Here is a 14,461-nt window from a genome sequence, read left to right on the forward strand (position 1 = left end):
TGTTGATCTCCCCAAGGAGAAGTGGTTTAAATATCATCCTCCCATAGAAGTAAAAGTAGCTGCACCTATTAAAGTTGAAGAAAAGACTATCACTTATAATGATCCTATTGTTCCTACTTCTTATGTTGAGAAACCACCTTTCCCTGTTAGGATAAAGGATCATGCTAAAGCTTCAACTGTGGTTCGTAAAAGCAATATTAAAACATATACACCTCCTGAGCAAGTTAAAGTTGAACCTAATATTGCTATTGTTAAAGATCTCGTGTCTGATAATATTGATGGGCATGTTATTTATTTCTGTGATGAAACTGCTAGAATTGCTAAACCCCGTGATAAAGATAAACCTAGACCTGTGGTAGGCATGCCTGTTATTTCTGTTAAAATAGGAGATCATTGTTATCATGGCTTATGTGATATGGGTGCTAGTGCTAGTGCAATACCTTATTCTTTATACCAAGAAGTTATGCATGATATTGCACCTGCTGAGATGGAAGAAATTGAGATACAATTAAACTTGCCAATAGAGATACTATTTCACCAATGGGAATTGTTAGAGATGTTGAAGTCTTGCATGGGAAAACTAAATACCCTGCTGATTTTCTTATTCTTGGTTCACCACAACACAACTTTTGTCCCATTATATTTGGTGGACCCTTCTTAAATACTGTTAATGCTACCATAGATTGCAAAAGAGATGTTGTTACTATCGGTTTAGATGATATGACTCATGAATTTAATTTATCTAAATTTAGTAGACAACATCGTGAAGAAGAATTACCTAGTAAGGATGAAATTATTGGTCTTGCTTCTATTGTCGTACCTCCTAGTGATCCTTTAGAACAATATTTTCTAGACCATGAAAATGATATGTTTATGAATGAAAGAAGGGAATTAGATGAAGTATTCTTTAAACAGGAACCTATTCTAAAAAACAATTTACCTGATGAAATCTTAGGGGATCCTCCTCCACCCAAGGGTGATCCCGTGTTTGAGCTTAAACCGTTACCTGATACTCTTAAATATGCTTATCTTGATGAGAAAAAGATATATCCTGTTATTATTAGTGCTAAGCTTTCAGAGCATGAAGAAGAGAGATTATTGAAAACTTTGAAGAAGCACCGTGCTGCTATTGGGTCTACTGTTGATGATCTTAAGGGCATTAGTCCCACTCTATGTCAACATAAAATTAATTTGGAAGAAGATGCTAAACCAGTTCATGATCATCAACGCCGGCTGAATCCTAAAATGAAAGATGTGGTAAGAAAGGAGGTACAAAAGCTCCTTGAGGCAGGTATAATTTATCCCGTTGCTGATAGTCAATGGGTAAGCCCTGTCCATTGTGTCCCTAAAAAGGGAGGTATTACTGTTGTTCCTAATGATAAAGATGAATTGATTCCTCAAAGAATTATTACAGGTTATAGGATGGTAATCGATTTCTGCAAATTAAATAAGGCTACTAAAAAGGATCATTACCCCTTACCTTTTATTGATCAAATGCTAGAAAGATTGTCCAAACATACACATTTTTGCTTTCTAGATGGTTATTCTGGTTTCTCTCAAATACATGTGTCAGCCAAAGATCAATCAAAGACTACTTTTACATGCCCTTTTGGTACTTTTGCTTATAGACATATGCCTTTTGGTTTATGTAATGCACCTGCTACCTTTCAAAGATGCATGATGGCTATATTCTCTGACTTTTGTGAAAAGATTTGTGAGGTTTTCATGGATGACTTTGCCGTCTATGGATCTTCTTTTGACGATTTCTTGAGCAACCTTGATTGAGTTTTGCAGAGATGTGAAGAAACTAATCTTGTATTGAATTGGGAAAATTGCCACTTTATGGTTAATGAAGGTATTGTCTTGGGGCATAAAGTTTCTGAAAGAGGTATTGAAGTTGATAAAGCCAAGGTTGATGCTATTGAAAAGATGCCATGTCCCAAGGACATCAAAGGTATAAGAAGTTTCCTTGGTCATGCCAGTTTTTATAGGAGGTTCATTAAGGACTTCTCAAAAATCTCTCGGCCTCTCACTAATTTATTACAAAAAGATATACCATTTGTCTTTGATGATGATTATGTAGAAGCATTTGAAATACTTAAGAAAGCATTGATCTCTGCACCTATTGTTCAGCCACCTGATTGGAATTTACCCTTTGAAATTATGTTTGATGCTAGTGATTATGCTGTAGGTGCTGTTCTAGGACAAAGAGTTGATAAGAAACTAAATGTTATTCAATATGCTAGTAAAACTCTAGACAATGCTCAAAGAAATTATGCTACTACTGAAAAAGAATTCTTAGCGGTTGTATTTGCTTGTGATAAGTTTAGACCTTATATTGTTGATTCTAAAGTAACTATTCACACTGATGATGCTGCTATTAAATATCTTATGAAAAAGAAAAATGCTAAACCTAGACTTATTAGATGGGTTCTCTTGCTACAAGAATTTGATTTGCATATTGTTGATAGAAAAGGAGCTGAGAACCCCGTTGCAGACAACTTGTCTAGGTTAGAAAATGTGCTTGATGACCCACTACCTATTGATGATAGCTTTCCTGATGAGCAATTAAATGTCATAAATGCTTCTCATACTGCTCCATGGTATGCTGATTATGCTAATTACATTGCTGCTAAGTTTATACCACCTAGTTTCACATACTAGCAAAAGAAAAAGTTCTTCTATGATTTGAGGCATTACTTTTGGGATGACCCACATCTTTATAAAGAAGGAGTAGATGGTGTTATTAGACGCTGTGTACCTAAGCATGAACAGGAACAGATCCTACGCAAGTGTCACTCCGAAGCTTATGGAGGACACCATGCTGGAGATAGAACTGCACATAAGGTACTGCAATCTGGTTTTATTGGCCTACTCTCTTCAAGGATGCCCGTAAGTTTGTCTTATCTTGTGATGAATGTCAAAGAATTGGTAATATTAGTAGACGTCAAGAAATGCCTATGAATTATTCACTTGTTATTGAACCATTTGATGTTTGGGGCTTTGACTATATGGGACCTTTTCCTTCCTCTAATGGATATACACATATTTTAGTTGTTGTTGATTATGTTACTAAGTGGGTAGAAGCTATTCCAAGTAGTGGTGATCATAACACTTCTATTAAGATGCTTAAAGAAGTTATTTTTCCAAGATTTGGAGTCCCTAGATATTTAATGACTGATGGTGGTTCACATTTTATTCTTGGTGCTTTCCGTAAAATGCTTGCTAAATAAAATGTTAATCATAGAATTGCATCTCCTTATCACCCTCAGTCCAGTGGTCAAGTAGAATTGAGTAATAGAGAACTCAAATTAATTTTGCAAAAGACTGTTGATAGGTCTAGAAAGAATTGGTCCAAGAAACTTGATGATGCATTATGGGCCTATAGAACTGCATATAAAAATCCTATGGGTATGTCTCCGTATAAAATGGTCTATGGAAAAGCATGTCACTTACCTCTCGAACTAGAACATAAGGCTTATTGGGCTATTAAAGAACTTAATTATGATTTTAAACTTGCCGGTGAGAAGAGGTTATTTGATATTAGCTCACTTGATGAATGGAGGACCCAAGCCTACGAAAATGACAAGTTGTTTAAAGAAAAAGTTAAAAGATGGCATGACAAAAGGATACAAAAGCTTGAGTTTAATGTAGGTGATTGTGTATTGCTACACAAATATCGTTTAAGATTTTTTCCAGGAAAACTTCTCTCTAAATGGGAAGGTCCTTACGTTATCGAGGAGGTCTACCGTTCCAGTGCCATAAAAATCAACAACTTCGAAGGCACAAATCCGAAGTTGGTGGACGGTCAAAGAATCAAACATTATATCTCAGGTAATCCCATAAATGTTGAAACCAATTTTATTGAAACCGTAACCCCGGAGGAATACATAAGAGACACTTTCCGGAACATTTGAGACTCCGAAAAGGAATAGGTATGTGGTACGGTAAATAAACCGACTCCAAAACAGTTTTTTAAGGCAATATTTCTCTGTTTTGGAATATTTAGAAAAATAGAAAAATAAGCCACGGTCCGGGAAGGACACGAGGACTCCACGAGGGTGGAGGGCGCGCCCTACCCTACTGGGCGCACCCCTACCTCGTGGGCACCTCGTGTGCTCTCCGGACTCCGTTTTCATACACGACATGTATTTTGGTCGGTAAAAATTCATTATATAATCTCCCGGGGGTTTTGACTCCCGTATCACGCAAATATCTCTTGTCTTTCTTTTGAGCTGTCCTGCTACAGACAGAGCAACATGTCGTCCCAGGATTCGGAAGGAGAAAGCTACGTGGCTGATTACCTTGCAGATCCTAAGGTTTATGGGGATGTGGAGCATTGCGGTTGGACTAGGGAAGAAGAAGAGGACTATGAACCCAAGGGAAAGGAGGAGACGAGCTCAGATGAAGATGAAGTCCCACTACCTCAACCCGGGGACATGCATGTGGAGTTCAAAAAGTCAAGCCTCCCAGATAGGGTAAAGAAACCTAAGATCGAGTTTATCCCTTTTCGCCTCTTGTAGGAGAACAAGCAGGAACTATGCAAAAAGATACTAAGCTTGGAGCAGGAGATCGAGGACCTACGGGACCAAAATTCTGTCCTCCGACGCAAATTAAGGAAGAAGCCTACGCCATCAACAAAATCACCACCATCTCCACCAACAAAGAAGAATTGAGTATCTGGTATGGGCACTCCACTTGGCAAATGCCAAGCTTGGGGGAGTGCCCCGGTATCGTATCACCATCACTTTTATCTTTACCGTTTTTCTTAATTTGATCCTTTTGGTAATATCTTGATCTAGTAGAATAAAAGTTCTTAGTATGATCTAGTTGTGAGTTTTGCTTTATTATCCTTCTATGTAATCGAGTCCAGGAGCTATACAATAAAGATTAGTGTTGAGTCAAGGGATTGATTATTTTTCCATGATCCTAAGTGAATAAAAGAAAAAAGAAAGAAATAAAAAGAAACAAAGAGATCATGTGAGTCTTATGGAGAGTAATGAGCTCACATAGAAAGAGTATGATGAATAAAAGTTGTTGAGGGTTGACAAACACAATTTTGGTCATCGTTGCAATTAATAGGAAGTAATAAAAAAAGAGGTCTTCACATATAAATATACTATCTTGGACATCTTTTATGATTGTGAGCACTCATTAAAATATGACATGCTAAAGAGTTGACATTGGACAAGAAAGACAACGTAATGGGTTATGTTTTCTTATATCTAAGATGAATTATATTGTCTTGGATTTTCCAACATGATGAGCTTGCCTTTCCCCCTCATGCTAGCCAAATTCATTGCACCAAGTAGAGATACTACTTGTGCTTCCAAACACCCCCTAAACCAGTCTTGCCATAAGAGTCCACCATATCTACCTATGGATTTAGTAAGATCCATCAAGTAAGTTGTCATCGGTGCAAGCAATAAAAATTGCTCTCTAAATATGTATGATTGATTGGTGTGGAGGAAATAAGCTTTATACGATCGTGTGATATGGAAGTAATAAAAGCGACAGACTGCATAATAAAGGTCCATATCACAAGTGGCAATATAAAGTGATGTTCTTTCGCATTAGGATTTTGTGCATCCAACCATAAAAGCGCATGACAACCTCTGCTTCCCTCTGCGAAGGGCCTATCTTTTACTTTTATCTCCTACCTTGCATAAGAGTCATGGTGATTTTCACCCTTCCTTTTTACACTTTATCCTTTGGCAAGCACAATATGTTGGAAAGATCATGGTATATATGGCTAATTGGACGTGAGTTTTCATGAACTATTACTGTTGACATTACCCTTGAGGTAAAACGTTGGGAGGCAAAACTATAAGCCCCTATCTTTCTCTATCTCCGATTAAAACTCCATACCCATAAGTATTGCGTGAGTGTCAGCAATTGTGAAAGATTATATGATAGTTGAGTATGTGGACTTGCTGAAAAGCTCTTATACATTGACTCTTTCCTATGTTATGATAAATTGCAATTGCTTCAATGACTGAGATTGTAGTTTGTTAGTTTTCAATGAAGTTTACAATTCATACTTGGTATTGTGATTGAATTATTACTCTAGCATTAGAGATCATCTGACAAGAATTATATAAGTTGTTGTTCTAAGAATGATCATGATGCCCTCATGTCCGTATTTTATTTTATCGACACCTCTATCTCTAAACATGTGGACATATTTTTCGATTTCGGCTTTTCGCTTGAGGACAAGCGAGGTCTAGGCTTGGGGGAGTTGATACGTCCATTTTGCATCATGCTTTTATATCGATATTTATTGCATTATAGGTTGTTATTACACATTATGTCACAACACTTATGCCTATTCTCTCTTATTTTATAAGGTTTACATAAAGAGGGAGAATGCCGGTAGCTGGGATTTTGGGCTGGAAAAGGAGCAAATATTAGAGACCTACTCTGCACAGCTCCAAAAGTCCTGAAACTTCATGGAAGATGTTTTCCAAATATATAAAAAATATCGAGAGCAAGAACTTCACCAGGGGGGCCACACCCTGCCCACCCCCTAGTGGCCCTCCGGTGGCCATCTTCTGCTATATGAAGTCTTTCGATGGGAAAAAATCATAAGCCATCTTCTCGGACGAAACTCCACCGTCACGAGGCGGAACCTTGGCGGAACCAATCTAGGGCTCTGGCAGAGCTGTTCTGCCAGGGAAACTTCCCTCCCAGAGGGGGTAATCATCGCCATCATCATCACCAACGCTCCTCTCATCGGGAGAGGGCAATCTCCATCAACATCTTCATCAACATCATCTCATCTCAAAACCCTAGTTCATCTCTTGTATCCAATTCTTGTCTCCAAGTCCAGGATTGGTGCTAGTAGGTTGCTAGTAGTGTTAATTACTCCTTGTAGTTGATGCTAGTTGGTTTAATTGGTGGAAGATCATATGTTCAGATCCTATATGCATATTAATACCCCTCTGATTATGAACATGTTTATGCTTTGTGAGTAGTTACTTTTGTTCCTAAGGACATGGGAGAAGTCTTGCTATTAGTAGTCATGTGAATTTGGTGTTCGTTCGATATTTTGATGAGATGTATGTTGTCTCTCCTCTAGTGGTGTTATGTGAACGTCGACTACATGACACTTCACCATTGTTTGGGCCTAGAGGAAGGCATTGGGAAGTAATAAGTAGATGATGGGTTGCTAGAGTGACAGAAGCTTAAACCCTAGTTTATGCGTTGCTTCATAAGGGGCTGATTTGGATCCATATGTTTCATGCTATGGTTAGGTTTACCTTAATACTTTTGTTGTAGTTGCGGATGCTTGCAATAGAGGTTAATCATAAGTGGGATGCTTGTCCAAGAAAGGGCAGTACCCAAGCACCGGTCCACCCACATACCAAATTATCAAAGTACCGAACGCAAATCATATGAGCGTGATGAAAACTAGCTTGACGATATTCCCATGTGTCCTCGGGAGCACTTTACATCTTATAAGAGTTTGTCCAGGCTTGTCCTTTGCTACAAAAAGGATTGGGCCACCTTGCTGCACCTTATTTACTTTTGTTACTTGTTGCTCATTACAAATTATCTTATCACAAAACTATCTGTTACCACTTATTTCAGTACTTGTAGAGAATACCTTGCTGGAAACCGCTTATCATTTCCTTCTGCTCCTCGTTGGGTTCAACACTCTTACTTATCGAAAGGACTACAATAGATCCCCTATACTTGTGGGTCATTAGATCGCCGAGGGTTCGAGGGGCGAGGGTCGGGAACTAGCTAGGGTAGAGGGTCGAGGGTCACCGAAGGGTCAAGGGTCGCTGAGGGTTCGAGGTTCGAGGGGTCGTCGTATGTCATCGTTGTCGATATACCCCCTCTCTACCGTGATAACTTATACCACGGGAGCACCCCCGGCCCTCTCGCTCGACCAAAACTCTCGAGGACACCCAAACCGTAGAAAAAAATGATGTCGGTCTCCTACCCCCTCCTGCCGCGCCCCTACCTGACAAAATCTCTTGAGGCCACCCAAATTTACCAAGTTAAAAGAGCGTTGTCATCGAGGCTGAAAGAACATGCGGTGCCCCCATGTTTGGTTTTGGTAATTGATGACAATCTCTATGGACTAATGGTTGCCTTGAGTTATATTTGAAAATTCTGTCCATAGGCTTTCCTTGGAGTACATGTGTTGGTTTCAAGGAGAGTTTGTGTCGACCAAGGTGGTATTCAAGGAATTACCTAAAGATTGGTCTTGTGAGAGGTTGATCAAGACTAAGTCAAAGAGTGAATCAAGTTGATCAACCCACAAAGCGTAGAAGATGTACCGAGAGGGATCAAGTGATCCCATGGTATGGTAAGCATTGTCAATTACGCTTTGTGTACTAACCCATGGTCTTTGTGAGAGTTCTGTGTGGGGTTAGGTTGCTGTGTGCAAGTTCAAGTGATGCATCACGAAGAGATCAAGTGCTTGAAGCTTGCCTCCCATTATGGTGACAATGGACTTGTGAATTTGTGCAGAAGAGTTGCTCACCCATAGTGGAGTATGGGGAAGCAATCTACTAGTCTTCACCAAGCCAACGCAATCAAGAAAGGTGGTCCAACTTGAGGAAGTCAAGATCGTCATCATCTAGCTCAAGTGGACTATGTGCAAGACAAAGGTTTGCCCTTGATAGGTTTTCTATTTTACCGGTCTCATAGTGGTAGTAGGGAGACCGGGTTATAGGATCGATTGTCGTACTATCAAGGGGGCTCTCGATGAGTAGCTTGATCGTATTGTTCGTAGAAAGCTCAAACCATTGCATCCTTGCATCATCTTTATTGGTTCTTCTTTGGTTCTTTTCTTTGTGAGTTTTGGAGCTTATGGTCATCTTGGTGAGAAGCTCGAGTTCATAGAAAACGGAGTTCACTCGATCTTCTATGATGTTTTCGATGTTGGAGGTTATGCCGGTTCTTCTCGGTTGGAGGTTTCACTCCTCTATTTGTTGGCATACCTTCGCTGTTTTGATGCTACTCGTCGTCTTGTATCCAACAAGCTTGAGTTTGTTCAATTCGGAGCTCATATGAAGAAGTTATGGCCGTTCTGGTTTTCTCCCTGCGGTAGTACAGCGGTCTGCAGCGGTAGTACCGCTTATAGCATCAAGCGGTAGTACCGCTCCAGTACCGCTCTACTACCGCCTCGATTTTGGGTCCTGCACTTTTCGTGTCGGGTTTAGCAGTAGTTGCACGGCAGTAAGGCATGGTAGCACCGCCTACGAGCGGTAGTACCGCTCCGGTCGGGCGATAGTACCGCTACTGCATTACTGCCGCCGTACTCTGCTCTGCCCTGCCTCTTTTGGTCCTGTGTTCTGCTCCAGCAGCGGTAGTGCCGCTGGGGTGAGCGGTAGTACCGCTTATTTGTGGTACTACCGCCTCAAGGTTCATGTTTTGTTGCTCCTTTTCCCTATTTCTTCCGCCTGAGCGGTAGTACCGCTCGTGTGCGAGCTGAGCACATAACGGTTGGAATTTTCCCCTCCTATAAAAGGGGGGTCTTCTTCTCCAATGAACCTTATCCTTTGAGCTCGTGTTCTTCCCCCATTGTTGACCTTCTTCGAGCTTGTTAACTCTCAATCCCTCCATGGATTCTTGCTAGTTTTGAGGGAAAAGAGAGAGGAGATCTAGATCCACATTTTCACCAATCACTTTCTCCTCTTTGTGAGTGGAACCCCTTGGATCTAGATCTTGGAGTTCTTGGTGATCTCTTTCTTGTTCTTCCTCTCATTTTCCTCCCTAGCATGTGTTGCTTCGGTGGGATTTGGGAGAGAAGGACTTGGGCACTCCGTGTGCTCTTGCCATTGCATTTGGTGCATCGGTTTGAGTTCTCCACGGTGATAAGTGGAAGTTACAAGTTGAGAAGCTTATTACTCTTGGGTGCTTGGTACCCTTGAGCTTGTTCCTCTTGGGTGCTTGGGCGCCCTAGATGGTTGAGGTCACCTTGGAGCCATATTCCATTGTGGTGAAGCTTCATGGTGTAGTTGGGGAGTTAACCCCAACCTTGGTGGTGTTCGGAGCTCAATCATTGTGGTGTAAAGCTCCGGGCAAGCGTCGGGGTCTCCAATTAGGTTGTGGAGATCGCCTCGAGCAAGACGGGCACCGGTGAACTCCCACAAGGGTTGCCAAAGTGTACGGTTTTGGTGACCGCCCTCAAGGGTCCCTTAGTGGAATCACGGCATCTTGCATTGTGCGAGGGCGTGAGGAGATTACGGTGGCCCTAGTGGCTTCTTAGGGAGCATTGTGTGTCCACACCGCTCCAAACGGAGATTAGCATCCGCAAGGGTGTGAACTTCGGGATACATCATCGTCTCCGCGTGCCTCGGTTATCTCTTATCCGAGCCCTTTACTTATGCACTTTACTTTGTGATAGCCATATTGTTTCTTGCCATATATCTCGCTATCACATAGTTGCTTATCTTGCTTAGCTTAAGTTGTTGGTGCACATAGGTGAGCCTAGTTGTCTTAGGTTTTGTGCTTGACAAATTAACCGCTAGGTTTATTCCGCATTTGTTCAAGCCTAAACCGTAATTATTTTAAAAGGCCTATTCACCCCCCCCCCCTCTAGGCGACATCCACGATATTTAAGAGGCCACCCCATACCCTTGAAGCGTTGTCGAGGCCACCCCTTGAAGCATTTCCGATCGGGGCCACCCCAAACCCTAGAGAAGCAGCGTCGAGGCCACTAATTAATATGATTCCTTATTGTGATTAGCTAGCTAGTTCTACGTTTGCCACTAATATATCCATCTGTCATGTTTGAATAATAATTGCCATGTTGTAAAAATTTGCAGAAACTATGAACCCCCGAGATGAAGCAACAGAAGCGATTTTGGGGGACATAATCGCACACGGAACTGAGGCCGTCTTGTCGTTTCTCAATGACACCGATGGTCTGGAAGGAGAGGGTGAAGAAGTAGACTACGGTGATCGAACAATGGAGGAGGAAGGACATGATCATGATGGCTCCGGTGACCCAATGCCGGTGCAAGAAGGACACCGTGATGACGGCTCCGGTGACCTAACGGAGTCTGGCCAGGTATATATATTAATTAAGCATGTGCTGACTATAGCTAGCTAATGGATGCATTAATTGTTTTTGGTATGTACACATATATTAATGAACTCTCGTCTTTCTTCTTTTTTATAGCCCTCCGGATCGAGCACAACTTCGGTAAAGAGATGAGGCCCGAAGAAAAGTTGTGCTCGGATGAAAGGTTTGAGATCATAGAAATCGCGCGCGATGGCATTGCCGATTGAACCCATCCGGACAAAGGAAGCATTTGCTGCTCAGTGCGGGGTTCTTGTTAGGACAAGATCCCGATCAGCATCCACCAATGGTTAAAGCCGGCTAAAGAAGACCCTGAGGTGTCTTATGTCTCCGATATGCAGAAAGATGATCTTTGGACCGCGCTGAAGGAAAATTTCATCCTACCGCCAGAGGAGAATCCGGAGAAGCCAGTTAAAGAGCAATTGATCAAGTCTCATGCTCTTAAGAAGATGGCAGAACTATTCAGGAGGTGGAAGAATGAGCTGAAAAAATTTGTCGACAAAGAAGAGACACCAGAATTCATCGGCCGGTATGAGAAGATCAGAGATCACTGGCCCGCATTTGTGGCCCACAAGACATCGGACAAGAGTAAGAAGATGTCAGTGACAAACAAGAAGAATGTTGCGAAGAAGAAGCTTCACCATCGCACGGGTCAGGTGGCTACCTCAAATCCCAGCCGTTGTGGGACAAGGCTGAGAATGACCTGCTTGATAAAGGGGTCGAACCAGAGACATTGAGGTGGCCAGACCGTTGCCGGACTTGGTTCTTCGGGGCTGGCGGAACCTTGGACCCTATATCAGGGAAGTGCGTTTGGACGGACGAGCAAATGAGAATACCAGTCACGAGGCTTTAGGGGTATATCGATGCAGCCAGCAAGGAACGTTCGTTCCAGACAGAGAGAACGACAAGCTCACAATGGCCCTCGGGAATCCTGAGCACTCTGGACGGACACGAGGCACGCCAGGCTCCGTTCCGTGGAGGGCTGGGTTTCTGGACGCAGATGGTTACAAATTCCAGGAGAGGAGGAAGAAAGTGGAGCAGATCCAAATTCAGGCGCTGCACGCAAGGGTACAAGCGATAGAGTAACGAGAAGCAGATCGCAACAAGCGACCTGCCGAAGCTTCCCTCGAAGCTACCCCGCCATCTCAGCGGTGAAGCAGCATGGCTTCCACCGAGCTGCAGCAGCTGGAGCCTGTCTTCACGGTTCCTGCTAGCTACCCCGTGGACTTCATCATGGAGTCTCAAAATTGCCACCTTATGACACAATGGATGAAAATGAAAGTCAAGGCGGTTGTTGGCTCTGTTGCACCTCCTGAACCTGGCACAACTTTTCACTGCCGGCCCATTCCAGAAGGATATGCTAGGGTGATGGTGGACGAAATAATGGAGGGATTTGAGGAGCTCGAGCTTGACCACCCTACCGGTGAAGGGGAGACTCGACTGGGTTCTGCTCTGAAGACTCCATGCCTATGGCGGAAGGAGCTCATCAACCTTCTGAACTGGCCGCCTCCGCCTCCTCCTCCTCCTCCGGCGAGTCAGGTCACTCCGCCTCCTCCTCCGGCGAGTGATCAGGGCACTCAGCCTCCTTCTTCGGCGCGTGGTGGCACTCCGCCTCCTTTTCCGCCTGCGCCAGCACGCCCGAGCAGCCAGCCTACTCCTTCTCCGCCTCGTCAGCAAGGGCGGAAGAGACCCGCCGCCGCTCCGGCTGCTCCGGCGCATCATAGTCCTCCTCCTCGTAAGCAAGGAAAGAAGACAGTTGTAGCCGCTCCGTCTGCTCCGGCGTCTAGCAGTACATCCAGAGGCAGGAGGCAATACATATTCGGTCCTTCTCTGAAGACTCCAGAGAAGTTACCATACGAGAGGACCCTGGAGGAAAACGAGAAAATCGTGCGAGACAAAGTGAAGAACTTCTTTGAAGGGGTGAAAGCAAAGAAACATCCACCTCCGGAGGAGAAGGTAGATCCGGTGAAAGCGAAGCGCACTCTAGAAGCCCTGAAGAAACCACCAAAGTCTCCGCTGAAAGGTAACTATGAGCGCATTATTGAAAGGTCATTTATCGAAGCGGAGCGGTCGGGAAGTACTGTCAGTGATCAAAGGTTAGCGGAACGACGAGCTGGGAAAAAAATTTCCCAACTCGGCGAACAAGCGAACCAATCGTTCCCCCCGCTCAAGGTGTCTAGCGATATCGTCGCTAACGATTCGACGATGGTGCCCGGTTATAACAATGTTGAAGATTACCTGCCCGACGATGTACATTATGAATTCTTGGACGTGGAAGAACACAGATACGAGTACGGGAAGCCTCTCGTCAAAGATGAAAGGTCTCTAACAACGATGATGCGAAGATTCCATGATTGGTACATGAAAACCTGCAGAGAGTCTGGGGGGAGGAATACTTTGACGCTAAGAGTTAAAGAGGAGCATGACCTCGTTGGAACTGATCTGTTGAATGTTCCATTTGAGGAGTTCTTCCAGTTTTTCAATCAGAGCGCCCTCAATAAATTAACGGTCACTTGCTACTATCTATAAGTACTACTTCTGTCATTAAGTCTCTATATATAGGTCAGCTCTTTCATTGCATGTATTTATAATTATCCTCACTATATTATGCAGATTGAAGATCGCCGAATTGAAAAAAAGACAAATCGGTGATATTGGGTTCATTAACACAAATATCATAGATGCATATTCGGTTGAATTTAAGAAAAAAGAAACCAAGGCCAACTTGCTACGATCGTTGGTATTAAATCAAAACAAAGCTATAATACTCTTTTCTTACAACTTCAAGTGAGTGTTACTTTCTTGTGTATATTCGGTTTTCCTTATTAGTCCAGGTTATAGTAATGTAATTGATGAGTTATGTACGCGTGCGTAGGTTCCATTGTATTCTCCTAGAGATTAAGCTCGAGGAGGGAGTAGTAACCGTCTTAGACTCGAGACGAAAAGATCCCAAGGAGTATGCGGACATGACTGAAATTCTCGAGAAGTAAATTAAATCGATCATTATCGCGCCATATCGGCAACTTTGTTCACTTCCTGATATCAAGTAATTGTTTTCTTTGTCTGGCAGGGTTTGTAAAAATTCACCTCAAAAGCTTCGGGACTGCCGAAGAAGCTAGAATTTAAACACCCGAAAGTAAGTACTATTAGCATGTTCCATGCATCTCCTACTGATTCAAGTGCTAGTTTCATCAATATCATTTTAGCATGCTTGCTTATCAGTTTGATTGACCTCTATTTCTTGTAAAGTGGTTGTGGCAGGAAGCCGAAAATAATTACTATGGATACTACATTTGTGAGTCTATCTGCCACACGACCTGTGAGCGGGGCTACACTAAAAAACAATATGAAGTGCATAAGCAATAATATTCAGAATTTAAATTTATTTACCATCTTTTGTGTTGCATTTCATTCATTCAT

General features: G+C 42.7%; 1 pseudogene; it reads right to left on the bottom strand.

Annotated features, from left to right (window-relative positions):
* Nucleotides 1-7,401: 7,401 nt before the first annotated feature.
* LOC119358996 overlaps nucleotides 7,402-14,461 on the bottom strand; it is a 10,291-nt pseudogene continuing 3,231 nt past the window's right edge.

Source organism: Triticum dicoccoides, chromosome 2A (assembly GCF_002162155.2).
Source record: "Triticum dicoccoides isolate Atlit2015 ecotype Zavitan chromosome 2A, WEW_v2.0, whole genome shotgun sequence".
Taxonomy (NCBI): domain Eukaryota; kingdom Viridiplantae; phylum Streptophyta; class Magnoliopsida; order Poales; family Poaceae; genus Triticum; species Triticum dicoccoides.